The following is a 13,794-nucleotide window of genomic DNA, read 5'->3' as shown; positions in this document are numbered from 1 at the left end:
AGTTGATAGGACCACCCCCTTAACAAGGATTTTTCTGAAATAACTTTCCATACAAAATAGAATTAACTGAAAATGAATTCAATTCTGCTTAAAGATGGCTAAAAGAACGCATTGGCATCGTGTTCTGATATATTCTAAAAGTTTCAAATGTCTAGCTAGTCGGGAAGTTAAAAATCGATTGCAAGATTTGTACTGGACATACAACCACCGGAAAAACAAGAATACAAGCTAATAAAAACGTTGTAAAATACACAATATTACGCACACCATTATGGGTCTTTTGGTTATGACCAAACCTGGTGTGCTTTTTGGTGTCTTATTATTCTGCTTATTAGTCTTATTATAGAACCTCAATTAAACTAACATAATATTATAATCTTATAGTCCTTGTCTTTAATCAAACGTTTACTTGTTGAACAAAATATTTTGTGACCTTTCATGATTTCTTATGTAGATACTGTCAATATGTCAATGTTAATAATATGATCACTTTTCGTGTTTTCTTAGGTAAATAATTTATGATATTTTTCTCTCAGTAACTTAGGAAAATATATTTTTTTTAATTAAGCTTATAATAATAGCAGTATCTATAAAATACAATTGAATGACAGTGAACGCATCTAAATTTTGAATATCTTGGTTCGATTCACTATTAGAGTTAATGGATATATTGTCACCTCAATACTACAACTAGATAACACTGATTTGGTCATTGTTGGAAAAATTAAATTTAAACTTTACTTGATTAACATAAATCCAGGCTGTACGTATTATTTGAAATTAAAGTAAAAAGTGTGCTTGTTTAATTAAGAACAATAAAATAATGTTCAATTGTATGAAAAAATATTGTAGATATAGTAATATTTTATTTATTTAATGTATTTATGGTTTTAACGTTATCTAATGTTTTCAAACACAAAATAAGTACAATTCGCAATAACTTTTGACTTACCTAGTTTTATCATTTTGTAGAGAAGGACATATAGAAACATATTCAATAGCTATCTCAAAAACAGTGAAAATCAAGTTATCTAGTTGTAGTATTTAGGTGACGATATTATTAGATACCTACAACATATCACGAATAATATGTGACTAAATGCTTTAATGGTTGACTTTCTGCTAATATTCCACTAAGTTCACAAACTTTGTGTTAAACGTATGGTTATACTGGTGCTAACATGATGTAAGTGTTTCTTATTTGTTTAATCTAATTTAGTTTCAAGATTTAATAATATATATTATTATGTTAATAATATAATATATTGGAGTAAAATTCAAGTTGTGGTGATTGATAAAATATTGTACACCTTGGTAACAATTGATGGTAATTGAAGACAGCTATTTTTCTATTATTAGAAATGAGATGATGATTCGATATTAATTAGGTATCTGATCAAATCAAAGAGACAGTCTAAATTCAATAGTGGGTGTACGCCGCTTTCAGCATACAATGAAAACCAATTTTCCAAAAATATACCCAGTTTACTGTTTAACACATATTGTTTTAAGCCTACCTACTATTGTTTTAAATTCCGGACCCGCAAAATTTTTTCGTCGTTATATATATCCTGAGATTGAAAATACTAAAATTCCGAGATTTAGAGAAAAAGATTTATTTGGAAAAAGTATTTATTTTACCACGTTTCTATTAGCTTGTATTCTTTTTTGTCCAGTACAAATTATTTCTTGTTTGTCTATGATTTGTATTGGACGATTGAAGATTTTTAACTAACTTCCCGACTACCTAGACATTTGAAACTTTTAGAATATGTCAGAACACGATGACAATGCATTCTTTTAATACTTTTAGCCATCTTTAAGAAGAATTAAATTCATTTTCAATTAATTCTGTTTTGTATGGAAATTTATTTCGGAAAAAATCGGTAAAAAATAAAACACTATTATTGGTTGCTAAGGGGGTCCTAGCAACTAAATTATTAATATATATAAGTGCGTAACTATGAAAATCAATATCAAATGTCAAAATGACATTTCAGTATTCTATATTTATTCAGTATTTCTAATTATAATTCATCAACAAAAATATTAAAAAGTATTTATTAATACATAGAATTGTCAAGTTTATATGATTCAACAGAAAATTTTAAAACTCGATCTACAAAAAGTTCTTTTTATCTTGTAATTATTTATAATCTGTTCTCAATAAAATGTATAATAGAGTGATACTTTTAAAATATTTATAATATGTAAAAAAAAAACTGTAGAAATCTTGACCTTATAATGTTATAGCTATGGGAAATATGTAAGTCGTTAACTTTATGATACTTTAAAATTATAGCAGATAGTTTTAATTAACATTTAATTAACATTTAATTAATTACAAAACTGTCAATATTCGAGGAGGAAATACAGTGTATTTATTAAAATACATAATAACAATATGTAGTATTTATTCCACACAGGTTAACAATATCTAGGACCTGTTTCGGTTACTTCAATCAGAGATTGTCAACTGAGACATTATTGATTGACAATGTTCCATTAAATCGAACGAAGCCGATCATGATTATTGTTTAACTAATAAGAATTAGAATAAATATATATTTTTTTAATTAATTATAATATTATTATTGCATGCTATCGTATTAGAATAATATGGATTCAATATTTTTTTTTAAATCTTCCAGACTTTTAAAATCATTTTTATAATTATCAATTTTTTGAGATTACGGGATGAACAAACTTTTTTGACATAACTATAGACTTCTTTCTGATCTTCAAAACAATAAAATAAAATGTCTATAAATTTAAAGAATCACCTACTGTGTTACAATAAATTACTGACAAACATAATACAGTTTAACAAAACCCTGGATCGGGATCAAGGATAATACTATATACATCCCATATTTTTATATTATTCCCATTTTTCATTGCATTACGTTTTCTAAGTCAACGTAATAATAATTTTCTCTACAGTAAAGTTACTTACATTTAGTGGATGTTACAAAATGCATTTTTTTTTGACAATTTAAGGAGATGCATTTAAGAAACTACTAAAAAGCTACTGACCATATCTAATAAAAGTTTCCGCACCCCATTGACCGTCGCTTAGCTGGACGGCATTTACCGGGGGCATGGAAATAATAATACGGGGTAATAATAATTCTAATATTTATACGAGGAAAAACCATTAGCTTTCCCCTCCATTTTATAGTCTTTCCAAGGTGGAGGTGAAGGCGCCTTTGTGTGTGATCGTGTGTGGAATTATGTTAGCGTGTGTGAATTAGGAGTATTATATTATGTGATGTGTGTACGAGGCCGATATGGGGAATGATATTATGTCGATTACAAACTATAAAATGTTCTTTTTACTTTTTTTATAGTTTATTTTGTTTTTATTACGAAAATACTTACTATTCGTCTTTTCTTACTATTGGATATTCTCTAAGTCATCTTGATTCCAATTCCTAACAGAATTTTTAAACGTTTCTGGTATTGTCGAAAACATGATTTTTTTAAACGATTTATTTTAATAGACATTTTTTTATTGAGCACATAATAAACAGGAACTTAGAATGTTACATTTCATATAATAATAAATTATATAATATTTTAAATAATTAATAGAAAATGTATTTTTTTATTGTTATATAAGAAAAATTTCTGTTTGATTCAAGACGCAATATTTTTCTGAAAATCTTAAAATAAACATCAATCAACAGATCGTATTTTTACGATAACAAGACGTAGGTACTATATAACAAAAAAATGAAAAAAACAACCTTTATGAAAAATATAATTTTATCTTAATGATGATATCATCAACAAACACAACAATAATGAAAACGGATAAAAATAATTCGAGAAATTTAATATTGCAGGAGCTTAAAATTGCTAACCCTAGTGAATACACTCCCAAATGATACCTACCAAACAACTGGTTACTTAAAACTTACTCCTGTGACAACTTCTTCAAAGCAGTTATCAGTGATGTGCAGGGTATATCCCAAATGTATGTAGAAATATATATAATATACGAATACAAACCTCCGCAATCATGATTAAAACCTACCTTTATGTAGCCGAAAGATTTCAAAGTTGACTGTATTAAAAAGAACAGTTATGCGGTCATGGAAATGCTAGAAGCTCTCACCAGGGTCTTTACAAGACATCCCATTTTAACGTTGATAAACCGCATAGGGACTGGAGTAACCAGAATCAAGGATATTTTGTGAAAGTGAGTATACTAACTGGGAATACGGGTCTAAGAAAACTGCATAGCACGTAATATTCACTTGCTGCGTCCAGCTGTATTGCTGCTGAGGTAATCATAAAGAGATAATTTACGTGGCAGAACATGTGTTTCAGATACCGCCAGAGAGTGCGACACTTCGTACCCTTATGGCACAGCCTCAAGAGTTCCATCACCGTGGCGGCCCTCTCTCACCCTGCAGCAGTGCTACAAAAGCGGTATTATGCGCTGCAGGTCTAACATGGCAGGATGTGCGAGGGTTGGTGATAGACCGAGGAAAGTGGCGCGAACTTGTGGTTGCCCTATGCTCCAATCCTGGGTCATGACAGGGTGAAAAAAGAAGAAGAATGTTAGTAGTAGAATTAATAGTTGAAGTAGAATCAAATTTTTACCATCACATTTCAAAGAAAAAATAAATTTATTAGTAATTTATGTTTAACCGATGTCACGTAAACGGTACTAAAGAGTCGTACCACCGCACAACATTTTGGCATATTTTTAAAAATTTACCTTTATTCCCCAATAATCACACAGTTTACGTCTAGATGGTCTGAAAAAAATACAGGGAAAGTGGATACTCTCCTGAGACTTCCAGTGTACATGGACTGAATCCGAACCAACGTTATTCTTGACGTAACAAGAGACGGCATGGTCCATTTTTTATCACGCACAAATTTATAACTAAATCATAGCACCGTGCTTCAATACCCGCTTAAAGTGTCTGCCATGGAACTTAAGTATACGGAAGTATCTTTGATGAAAGGCAGATCCCAGAAACAAGGGAAAATGTTTACAATTTTCAACAAACCCTTAGAACACATTTCTGTATATTTAATGTTTATTTTAATAATTACCTACCTACTTACATAATGTATAATATAAATAGTGAATAATTACCGACAATTATATCTTATTGCAGAGATACGCCATATCTACATAGAGTAACTATTTCCTAATTTAATTATAACAAAATATCTAATATTGAAAAATTTAATAACACATCTATTGGTAATACATCAAAATAATATCAAATGAATATATTATTATTGCGATAAGGTTTACATATTAGATACTTTTTGCACTTGGCTCCAAACTTTAATTTGATTAGATCAAGGTTAGTTACAGTCAGAAACATCAAATTATTTAGTTACGATAGTCTTGGACTCGCAATTTTGTCATTTTTGAGTTAAATATACAAGTTTAGTGATTCTAAAGACATTAGTCTATTATATATTATGTAACGAAAAATATTTGCGTATCAAAAGTCACCATATAATGAAAATCGTTGACGTTCTGTCACCAAGGCCTTTCTAAACAATCAGGGAGCCATATTTCTCATAGTGTGATGTGTGTCTGCAGCCTTAGGAGTATTATACTCTTAATACTTATAATGTAAATCGACTCACTCATTAATATTCAAAGGAGTTTAATACTGTTCTTCTAATTACAAAAAACAGTGCTCTGGTGTTTTTTTTACTATTATCTCAAAACTCTATTTTTGGAATAGGTATGTGAGTTATGACTTTTGGCAACTCAAATAATAATTTTAGTATTTTTTTATTCTGTATGATTGCCACGTTTAAATAATTTATTAAACAATAGGTAAATTCAGAACTACAATATTGCGTTTGCATGACTGAATTATTTATCAGTAATTAAAATTATTAACAGTGAAACACTAATTCGAATATTCTACGACTATAACGTCTTTTTATATAAAATCACTGGTGACGTTATAAATGTTATTTAATTAATCCAACCAATCATTTGTCAAAGTTAATCCGGATTTCAATTTAAAGAAATATGTATTGAGCATATTTTTTTTTAAATTTTCTCGACAATCTTATTTGTATCTGGGATAGAGATTAGTGTTTCACGAGAAATATAATATGTTAATCACTTACTAGACATATTATATCCATACTCTAGGTCCAAACATATATTGCAAAACAATATGTGAATTTTAGTCGGACACGGCGTTCAGAACTTGGAAACAGAAATAGGCCATCGTGGGAATTAAATTAATTTTACCATCTCTAATGGTTTTTTTTTTAATTAACATTATAATTTAATATATAAACTTATATATTAAATTATATTCTATATATATATATATATTAAACTCTATATTATCTATATAAAACTTCTATATATTAAACTATATTCATTATAAAAATAACAAATAATTAATTCAAATAATTATTATTGTTGAATTTCTTAAGATTGAATTAACATGCATAGGTTAAGATTCGCACCCGGGGAATAATAGTGGCACAATTCGAAAAACTTGTTTTTGCAGGAGAGCAGTTTGATTATTTTATTTTGGTGTGTTAAATCATTTTTTTTTAATTTACTTTATAATAGCGTGAAGTTCGCACACTTGAGTCATCTCATTTTGAATTTTAACCGCAACAACAGTGGCACAATGATCATTGTACCACTATTTCTGCTTGAATTCAAGTAAAATGTTATAATATGATAATAACAAAAATGTTTTTAAGACCACCATTATATTGTTAAGAATTATGCCGCTATTTGTGCGGATAGAAATGATATCTTGGAACATTTCTGCATACTTAACTAAAAAATGACAAATTTGTACTTGTGCCACTATTATTCCCCGGATGCGAATTATGACATGACAATACATAAACTTATTTTATATTATATTTTGAAAGCGCAGAAGATTGGAGCGCAATTTATATTGTTTTTATTTAAAATAATGAATAATACGAAAAATTTGATTTTTTATGATAAAAGAATTAATAACATAAGTATCACAGATTTAAATAGTAATTTACTGAAGCAATATTCATTATTACAATAATTTAAGCTACATCTGTTAAACAGTATAATGCCTGGATTAAATGTATTGTATTGACTTCTCTGTAAATCTAACTGTCAATTATTGATCAATACAGATTTCAAAATATACGCCAGGCGCAATGAATTGATTCTGGTTTCTATGAACGTAGTTCATAGTTCGTGAAATCAAAATATAAGTTCAAATATTATTTGTAATCCACGTTTACATAATCTGACAGCAATTGACCTGCAGGCCATGTGTTGAAACTCCGGCCTCTAAAGGGGTAAGGATGTTGAATAATATTATTATTTTAGAAGATACTTACACGTTTATACATATTATTTAATAACATAATATAGTTTCCAAATATATTAAGCATACAATTATAAGTTTATTGACAAAATTTGTTAAAAAGAATTAATAAAATACATGAATATTATATTATATTGTTATTGGTTGGACCAATTATATTGGCCGTCATTCCTTATTTCCCCACCTACCTCAAATCTATATTTATTATTGTGACAAAACTATGCAACCAGCAATTACGAATAGTCGACCGTGATTGATTAACATTCAGTTAGCCCGAGTAACATCAAGAAAGCGGATGCGTGTAGACTAGTTATAGCTTAGCCGTCACTAACTGGCACTTGTGAATTGTTTGTAGACCGATGTTCGTATAGGGTGATTCGTCCATCGAGTACCCTTTCGACGTTATAGGCAGTTATATCATTCTGAACAACGGGTGCATGTAGGCTTGTTAAAGCTAAGCCGTCGTTAACCACAGAGTGACTCAGACAAAACACATCTATTCGACCTTCATTGCGCTAAATCTGATACTGTTTGAGCGAACGTCGCGTCTATCGTCCATTCTAAACTTGTCATCATCATTCATCCCAAAATCAAATGAAACCGTGAGAGTGACATTTACCGTTTACCAGTGCATGAACACCGAACCAGCTTCAGCGCGGCGCTAGCCCTCTCAACAAAAAATGTCAGTATCTAAAATCCTGTGTAACCCCCACCCCACAAATTCGTAATCCACCAGCATCTTCAAATTACACTCCACTGTTAAAAGCGCCACCAGTTATATATAACAGAAAGGTATATACCTCAAGTAATAAGTAACTAATTAATAATAATATTATAAGAAATGACAGTGATATCAAAAGATTAACCGATAAAAATAATTTAGGAAGAAGACGTTTAGCATAACTGAAAGAAAGTGCCAATTAGGCTTATATTCAAATCACAAAACTTGTTCTGAAAACCCATAAAGAAAAGAAGTGATCACCATAATAGTAGTCAACGTTATAATTACAATAAAATATTAAAAAGTAAGAATTTTAATTAAAAATAAAAAGCACTTAATAATATTATCATTCTACATTGTAGATTTACCCTATATTTATATATTGTAAGTACCTTTTTTCTTCTTGTAGTATCCTCAAATCTTTAATTTACTACTGTCATACATTCAGTGCCAAGTTAATGATTGCAAGTATATAATATTGGGTCTAAAAAAGCCAATAAAACTTTTACATATTGAACATGTACAAAAGAAAAAATCCTTTCTATTTTTTTTTTTTTTTTAAATAAGACAGGAATCGAACCTGCATCTCTCAGGTATCGCGCCCACGTACATTGACCACAGTGCTAAAGGAGCCATTATTAATTACGACAATTTTTAACTAATGGCTATTAATACTCACTGAAGCGATTTCTAAATTGAACTACTTATTAGTGGCGATCGGCTTTTGAATTTTAAATCAAAGTATGTATTTACCAAGATTTTTTGTTGTCACTTACTTGAGCATGCAAATATTTTTTTTTATTCAACGAATAATTCACAAGATTTGAGAATGTAACATTCTAATTATTGAAAATACATAATTTTCAAAACACTTCTGAGAGAATAATATATTAAAACATATAAGAAAATATCTTTTTTTTTCATATTCTAGATCACTTCGTGGTTTTGTAGGTATGTATATAAAATTATTTAGTATTTCATAAACATCTATTATTTTTAACATTTCAGACTATATTGATATTTTGTTCACGCAAAAAAAATGATTTTAGCAAAATTTATAAATAAATTTTAATACGAAATAATGTAGAAAAGAAACATTAGCCTTCGCAATTAGTTAAAGGTATAAGCAATTCAAGCACTGAAAAAGTTCCTAAGCCGATTCTTCGATCATTTAGTAGGCCCCGGGGGTTCTACTGATTTTCCCTTTTATCCCTATCATATATCCAGCCTGCCAGCACCACTCTCGTCTACATCCGTCACATTCCATAAAAATGTATTTTAACTCATTTAGTGCTGACACCGCGGCTGGCGCGTTTGCGTTCGATGGCCATTAGATGTAATTAATATGATATTTAAATGTGGTAATTAACAATTAATTAACAGGTCAGCAGTGATTGTGTTAACGTTTATCTAAACGTGTCTCACAACATTAAAATTATTTGGAGCTGTTCATCGCTTTTCGGTGACTATCATAATACTTATATAGTATATTAAGCCTGATATCCTTTGGTTATTAATTTTAAATATAGTAGTTATGCAAAATTGTGGTCGCATTCATTCTTTCTTCTCACCTACCCTCGAATCCTTATTTATTATTGTCGTAAGACCAGAATGACTAGCAATTACGGGTCAAGAGATGACCGTGATTGCAAATAACACTCAGTTAGCTCAAGATATCGAACGGGTTCGTATTACTGCACCGCTTTAACTACCGAGTGACTCAAAACGTATCTGTTCGACCTTCGTTGCACTTAGTCTGTTACGGTTTGAGTGAACGTCGCATCCATCATTATACAATCTATCATCATCATTCATCAACCTCATATATCATCCATCAAAGTGTATCGTCAGTTTACCGGTGTGTGCGTGTGCTTGAACACCGAACTGACACCAGCGCGCGCCTGACATCCTGAGTAAACCTCTCCCCCCTAGATCCGTAATCCACCAACCAGCATCACCTTTAAAATATTACAGTCCACTGCAAAAAGCTCAAACATATAGTTTAAAAAAATAGTTATGTATAAGTAGTTAATATTATATTTTAAAATCAACTTAAAATCTTTTTATAATTTAAATAGTTTAAAATCAACGGCTAAACATATTGTATTTTTATAAGTACGTAATACGTTACGATACATAAAGTTCGATTAAATTAGACATTGTATTCAATTAGTTGTACAAATTGTCCCTGATATTCATAACATAATATAATATATTGTAACTTCATTCGTATAACATAATTGAATACATGTAGCTAAGCAAACAATGACACGTTATGTGGGGAGAGAGTAATAAGTCTTCGTTAGGTTTGCCGGCTTCGTACCTATATTACTGACTACTTTTTCATTTAAAGGAAAATTCTGAAAGAATCAGTGACACATAATAATATTGTATTATGACAGCGTATCATGTCAGATAAAATGTCATTTTTATGTGTATATTTGTATTGACTATAATTTATATATCATGATCTAATTAAAAATAATATATTATTGCATATTTAGCAGATTTTTTGGTTACGTGATGTTGTATGGGTACATATAAATAATAGTATATAACATTCTTTATTAAAGGGGGACATGCCTAGCGTAGGTCAAAATAGAGCTTTTATTCTATTTTTTCAAAGCATGATCCTGGACATTCCTTAAACGTTGTAGATATATTATTTACATAATTTTGAAGCCTTATTATCCTTTATATTTATTTTAAACATTTAATGACTGCATAAAGTATTTTTATTACATAAAATAGTATTCTTTTAAACCTCTCGCTCTAATGTTTTAGAATAAAGTCATATTTCAGTACAAAACTGTGCAATGGTGTTAAGATTTTTTACATCTATTATTTTTTAAACGCATTTATGAAACCATCAGTATAATTTATGTTGTCATTATTATAGTGAAATATTTACGATATAAAATTATATTGATAATCTTTGTGATCCCAAATTTGACAAGAATTAGGCATTTTATTATTCAAAAAATGGGCAAGATTTACACATTTGAAGATAATTCTAAAGATACTAATTATAAGCCATATTTTTGACCATTCAAGTGTGATAAATATCCTACGAATAATGATAACTTTATAATAATTATTGACCTAAGAATAAGGTAGTGTTTTTTTGAAATACGCCATTTCTTTTGGCATTCTCCAGTGGTTAAGGTACAATATACGGCCGTAGCCATAAATTGACAAAGTATAATCAAAGTAGGGAGTAAAATGATGTTAACGCGCATATTTGAACATGTACCGTTTAAAAAAAATCGGTTAGGTACATGTTCAAACACGCAAGTTAACATCATTTTACTCCCTATTTACAGACTTATTTAATGGCATATAAACAATAATTTATTGAACATACATAATTTTGAAAACACTTAGAAAATATATAACCAATAGAAAACATATTTTTGAAAAAATTAAGACACCCCGCAGGAATCGAACCTGCATCGCGCATTGGGTATCGCGCCCACGCACATAGACCACTATGATAAAGGAGTCATACTTTAACCGCGACCAATTTTAACTAATGGCTTTAAATATTCACTGAAGCGCTTTCCAAATTGAGCTACTGGCGATCGGCGTTTGTATTTTAAATCAAAGTTGGTATTTTATTTTAATTACTAACCGACGTCACGGATCACTCCAAGATTCTTTTATATTGGTAATAATATATTTTTTCAGAAGTGTTTTCAAAATTATATATGTTCAATAATTCGATTTTAACATTCTTAAATCTTGTGGATTATTCATTGAATAAAAAAAATAGTTAATTAATAATGTATTTGTACAAAAAATTCATGAAATATTGTATAAATTAATAATTAGTTAACAATACAATTATAGAGCTATACTAAATATTTACTCTAATAATTAGAAAAAAAATCGGTGCGTGTACTTATGTACGCGCGTTAGAAGTTAAACTTCTTTGGCATAACCAAACAAAATAATTGCACACCGCGTTAGTGAGAATTCACAGCAAACAAAAATATTCAAACATTTAGAAAATAGTTTTCACATAAACTAAATAATACCAAACAAAGGTAACGTACTTATCACACTTAAAAATATAAGTTAGCTCAGATTTGACAGCTAATCACATACAGAAAAATGAGTACAATTCACAAAGCGAAACAATATTATTCACCAAGCAAAATAATCCATACTCCGTAATCTACGATCACTATGGTCGGCTATGATCATATCAGCGCGAGACGTCATGTTTCAGATCTCTCAAATAAAGTATGATATTAGATAGAATTGACGTTTTAATAGCCCCATATCAATAAAAACTAGAATAAATGAGGGCCGCTTATTCGAATGCTGCTGGTTTATTTCTATACACTTTAACTTATATCACTAAATAAATAATATAATTATTTCTCGTCGTTTTTATTTTATTTTGGCGAACAATATTAAATTCGTTGCCTAGGCCGTTGCCGTTACAATTCTACTATCAAACTTGGGTTTGTATACAACTGACTGATTTTCAGCTAACTTTATACTGTCAATTACTTTCATAACGGCTCTCAGTTTTACCTTCTACCAAACGCCCCAAAATAAGTATAACTTCTATAATATGTTTTATTTCAAATAAATTTCTTTTCTTTATTCTTTTTTAACACTACAACGAATCATGCAAATCAATGACATGTAGTGAAACAGAGTATTGTAGTAGTAGAAGTTACACAATCACATAAACACCCAATTTTTGAGAAAACCACATAAATGTATTATGACCTCACAGAGAATGGAACCCAGAGCCCTTGATTCAGAAACAAGTGCCTTACGAACAGGACTACGAAGGCCACCTAATAAAATCAGTACGTATGCAATAATAAATCATTACAGTGTAGGTAATAAATTATTATTACATAAATATATTATTCTGGTTTATATGTTGATAGCTACATAGATAATATTTATTTTTATATTTATATTATGTACTGCCATTATTATGTAGTATTATTTGATAGTGCAGTAATGACATTTTTCATGATACCACGCAGCGTTGCAATAAAATCCGATGTGTAAATTTCCGCTAATTAGCCAAGTGCGCCACGAATTTTTATTGGCCATAAAAGGATATGAGTGCCGAATTAGCGTGTGCTTTCATTCGCCCGTGCCATATGTATGACTGTGTGTGTGAAGGCTTCAACTCCGTGAGAGCCTCCAGAATCTTATTGCCGGCCAAACGAAAGGCCGTTTGCTAAATAATTGAACACGGCAAATGGATTCCCGGCTAACAATCTTTTGCCGGCACCCAGCGCGCCCTTTGTATCTGACTCCATTTTACGCTATCCTGGTAACTAACCACTGAACGTGCAACCAAAAAAATGACGCAATTTTCACACAAAGAAAGTGTTTTGTTATGTTTTTTTTTTTTGAATATTTAATACAAGATTTTTCATTTTAACAGCACAATTTTATTATAGTCAGAATATACTGTAAGTGTATTGTAAGTCCAAATACCTGTTACATATTTTCAGGTAAAAATATAGATATTTTAGTACGTAGGTACAATATAACATCTTATTGTGATATAACTTAGGACTCTCAGCTATAATGAGTCCTAACTAAATGACACCTGTCCAATGCTTGCATTCTGACTACTATCGTACAAAACTTATATCGTACTTGTTATATCGTACTAAACTTATATCGTATTAAACTTATATCGTACTTGTATCGTAATGTTGAAAATTGTAATCTATATAATTTTTAATTAATTTG

This window comes from Rhyacophila brunnea, unplaced genomic scaffold, assembly GCF_057557595.1.
Source record: "Rhyacophila brunnea isolate RB1 unplaced genomic scaffold, BYU_Rbru_1.0 scaffold_1, whole genome shotgun sequence".
NCBI classification, from domain to species: domain Eukaryota; kingdom Metazoa; phylum Arthropoda; class Insecta; order Trichoptera; family Rhyacophilidae; genus Rhyacophila; species Rhyacophila brunnea.
This window is presented reverse-complemented; position numbering follows the sequence as displayed.